The sequence below is a fragment of the Gavialis gangeticus genome, unplaced genomic scaffold, assembly GCF_001723915.1.
Source record: "Gavialis gangeticus isolate Ggan-Ray unplaced genomic scaffold, GavGan_comp1, whole genome shotgun sequence".
Lineage (NCBI taxonomy): Eukaryota > Metazoa > Chordata > Crocodylia > Gavialidae > Gavialis > Gavialis gangeticus.
The window spans coordinates 85,593,301-85,597,899 of record NW_017729033.1 but is presented as its reverse complement, the minus strand read 5'-3'; the positions used below and the strand labels follow the sequence as shown (position 1 = coordinate 85,597,899).

Genomic DNA, 4,599 nt, shown 5'->3' with positions numbered 1-4,599 from the left:
AGCAGGTTTCCCAGGTGTGTAGAGATGCCGCCAGTTGGGCTGGCTGGGTAAATGCAAACATGCAGTTATCATGCAATCCATAGCAGCACTGAGCTTCTCTGCTCAGAGAGACGAATTTCACCTCCAACACGTGTATTTTTATACAAACCAAAATAAAGCAGTCTTTCCTGGCCAAGTGCAGGGGGCTGGACCCAATGATCATGTAAGGTCCCTTCCAGCCCCTAACATCTATGAATCTATGAAAAAACAACAAAAATAAACCTCGATTTTTCCTCTCTGTTCTGACACAGGGCACCCACAAGTTTCTCCCGATGCCACAGAAAGCAAACGGGGCAAAATGCCTGTGAAGGAGACAAATTTCAACCCTTATGTTTGCTCCCAAGGAGGGGGAATAACTTCACACAGCCAGGTGAGCAACTGCGGGTAGATCAGCTTGGGTCCCAAACCACACGTGACTGAAACCTGCCACGTTGCCAGCATGGGCTGGTTGTCTCAGACTTTGCTTTTTCTGGTACACCAGTGTTTTTACAGAGAGATAATTAATACACGATCCATATCTCACCATAAATTCCAATGGGATGGCAAGGCACCTGCAGTGTTTGCTGCAAGAGAGATTTGTGAGATCATCACCACCCATGTTTGAGTTTACCCTATTTGCCTAGCAGTAAAATCGCAGTAACTTATGACCACAGGGTTTCTGCAGCAGGATGATGAATGGGTGTTAGCTACTGGCAGTGAAAGCACACCTTTTTTGCAATTGGAGCTGTAGCACCTGATAGGACAGACATTAGTAGAAGCTATCTTGTCTGGGTAGTGATGCAGAAACAGGCACAGGCTGACAAATGCTTGTCCTTTCATTCCTCCCCATGATGCCATCAGTTTCTTGATATATAATACACCTGCTGATAGCCCTGGAATTTAAGCTTTTGGTAGTTCTTTTCCTCCATGGTCCCATGCTTTCCCCATGTCCCAGCTTCAAAAATTCTCCCTTAGCATCCTGGCTGGAGGTGGTGTTCCTCCTACTGAGTATGTGGCCAGAAAGTCTGTCTCGCTGTCACAGTCACTTGAGATATCCTCGTCCTCTGCAAACTATACAGTCTGAAGGCCAATGTCTTGGAGCGGGAACTCACTGGAGTCCTCAGAGACTCATACTTTCAAGCAAACTATGTGCTCAGGGATGGGAATCCTCTCCAGGTCAGGGTAAAGGTAGCCCCTTGCAGGGGGATGTGGGTCTTCAGAGGAAGGGTTAAAATGAAGACCCTCTGTCAGCACAGTCAGCTGAAGGAAGGCCTCTTGTTTCTCCTGTCCGTGTCCACATTATACTGCTCATATCCTTCTGTTGGATATCTAGAGTCTCCCAAGAAGGAGCTGTCCGAAAGGCAGACTCCTGATTCAGAGCTGGACTCCAACCCTTTCTGACTCACGCCGGACACTCAGCAGTTTGGGTCTCTCTTTGGGAACCGAGGCATTCAATGTAGGGTGAAACTGCTGTTGTCCTCCTCCTCTGACCAGAAAAGGAGAGAAGCTGCTGGTGATATGTTGTTTCTGGGATTGTTCCTCCTCTTCTGTGATTCCAGCTCTTCCACAAAGAATTATTCCTCATTAAGGCTTGTTCTCAAGAACCAATGGCAGAGGCCTTAGATAGGAAAAAATCTAGTGGGGATTGAGATTTGCAGGTTAGAGGGATGTTTATTTCTTTGATGTTTTTTAAAGCCAAGGCAATGAGTGTGCTGTTCCAGCAATGCAGATGGCAAGGAGTACGCTGGAGCATCCTGTTTGACTGGCTCAGCCATTCTAAGTGCCAAGCATCTTTGCCTCCCTGCCTGCTGTTGCTATTAGGAAGACTTGCAGGGGATTAGCAGCAGGATTGGACCCCCATCATCCCCAATCTTTTCATACCAAAGTCTCTTCATACTTTTAGTAACTTCTTTGTATAAATAGTTGATGGAGAAAGCACTGGCTGGAAGGAGAAAAAGGAGGAGGAACAAGGGGACAACAAGGGTAAGCAGGAGTTTCCAGTCCACTCCTGCAAAATAGTGGCCACAAAACAGTTTGTTATTGTAGACCATGGGCGACTGGTGCCACCTGAGTCAGGGCAGGGGGGGGAGGGCATTTGCCCCCCCCCCCCCACTTGCCGCAAGCAGCCAATCATGCTGACCAGGAAGCGGTGCTCCCAAAAGTGCCAGCGGGGCTCCACTGAGTGCCCCACTCCCTGGCCAGAGCTCGCAGGGGGGACACCAGTGCTCCCATCTGCTCCCCCTGCCCAAGGAGGAGTGCTAAGTGGGGCATGCTGCCTGTCAGGGGGTGCACCAGCACTCTCAGGGGGTAAACATCCACCCCCATACACCTCCTATGCAATGCCACTGCTGTAGACAGATGTTATAGATGATAATCCTCAGTTCTTACATGACTTTCCCTCCAGAGATCCCAGGCAACAGCAGCATCACTAGCATGGGTAGAAATCTGTAGCAAAGAATGTTTCAATATTGGACTCTCAAACAGAACATGTGCAGAGACTTTTCACAACTGCACTCCATCAGCTTCCTAGGTACAGAAACTCATGGACTCAATATAGACAACGGAATTCTGACACATGAAAACCTACCAGACAGCTGACTCCCCAGGTACCTCTCCACTTCTACCTGAGCTGCTACATCCTCCTCCCCGCCTGCCACCCCAGCCCTGTCCCTCACACCCTGATGCCTCCATTTCCATTTTCAAGGACTGGATTTCTTGCCTGCATTTCATGCCAGCCTCTGGCTTCTTTACTATTCCTTTCCATCCAGGAACAGCACATGCAGAAACTGCAGGTGCTTCCTCAGCCTGACAAAGGGTTTTTCAATCTGAAAACTTGCTAAGATATATTTCTATAACTATTCAGTTGGTTTGCTAAAAGATACCAGATTAAATTGACCCAAAGGACCTTGTCTGCCAATGTCATGCCCTTAGACCAACACCCCTAGCAGCTAAATGGAAGGACGCAGGGCCCTGGGCACATCTAAGCCCCAGGGCTGGGGCTAGCAGGAAGAATTCTCTGGCAGCTGCTAGAGAAGAAGCTCCTGCAAGACAGGAAAGAAAGGCTCTGTCACAGTTTGGCTGCCTGAAATGCTGCTGGTGCTACTGTGCTGCTCGTAACTAAGTTATTATTTTACCTGTTGTCATTTAAAGTGGTGGACTGAGATGAGGCTGTAGGGGAGGAGGAGCCCTTATCAGGGCACGCTACCATGCCACAAAGAGGCCCCTTTGCCAGTGAGGGCATGCCTTAACACACACACACACACAGTCACATATATCACAAGTTTTGCTTGTCAGCAGCTTGAGGTGCAGTTTCCCAGAAACCCCTTCACTTATCTCCTTGAAACCTGGCAGGCTCCATGGCCTCAGAAAGGGCTGCCATTCCTGCAAGTTTCATCCTAATCAGGTAAGAAATTACAAAGTTATAGGCAGCTTTCTGCTTCCCCACTATAGCCTGTGGGCAAAACATCGAGACAGCATCGAAATAGCGAAACAGTTTCGACGAAATGAAACAGAACAGTGCTTTTGAAATGAAATGCTGTCCTGCTGAAACAGCAAAATGGAAGTCAAAACAAAACAGTGCTGTTTCACACAGCCCTAGTACCCATTTACAGCTAGGTTGAGCAGGGGAAGTATTTGGTACATCTCATGTAGGACTTGAACACAGGCCTCTGAATTAATAGCAAGACACCATACCCGTTGGATGATCACACCCAATTGCAGAGATATAGTATGTTATTAGAGATTAAACCCCATAGTCAGTATACAGCTGCATCTAAGAGTACACTTTATCTGTCTCTAGCAGACATGAATTTTGTTTTGCTTTCCACTTTGGCTACATTTGTTAACCTGCCACAATAATATGTTTTGAACCAAACCACAATATACAGAAGGGCATTGCCTCTGAAATCTTGTAAAGAAAACATAGCTCACTTTCAGGACCTGAAAATCCAGATACAGTATTCTGACCAATCTCTGGGTATTATAAAAGGGAATGTACAATATTGACTGGATTCCAAGATGAGTTTTTTTCCCCCATAAAACATGGGGAAAATGAAGCCTCATCTTAGAATCAAGTATGAAGGGTCCTGCACTGCTCCCTGGCTCCACACCCATTTCCTCCCAGCTCCCTGTATGACCTTAAGTAGAGCCAGGAGTGGCAAGGAAATCAGTGTACAGCCAGGACAGTCCAGATTCCCTTGTTGTTTCCTGGCCTCGCTCTGGGTCCTACTGCTCCATGAGTCCATGCTGAATCACTCATGGCTCCCTGGCTTAGCACGGAGCCAAGAAGCAGCACAGGACCCACCATGGAGGCACCTGGAAGTGCAGCATGCAGCAGTAGGGGAGGGGGTCAGGCAACTGTTGGGGGTATGTTGCTGGGGAGCAGGGAGAAGGCAAGTAGGTTGAGAAGACACCAGGGAGGAAGGCAGGAGGAGCAAACTGCAGGAAGGCCAGACACCAGAGGTGAGGAAAACAACAGGAGGGCAAGGTATGGGGGTGGGGGAAGAGGCCATGGTCAAGCTACCCTCTCTACTACCTGCCCCTTGCCCCATGCCTCTCTACCACCTTCCCCCTTGCTGCTGC

General features: G+C 48.4%; 1 pseudogene; it reads right to left on the bottom strand.

Moving 5' to 3' along the window:
- Positions 1 to 436: 436 nt before the first annotated feature.
- Positions 437 to 2,069, bottom strand: LOC109303668 (annotated as a pseudogene).
- Between the last annotated feature and the right edge of the window lie 2,530 nt (positions 2,070 to 4,599).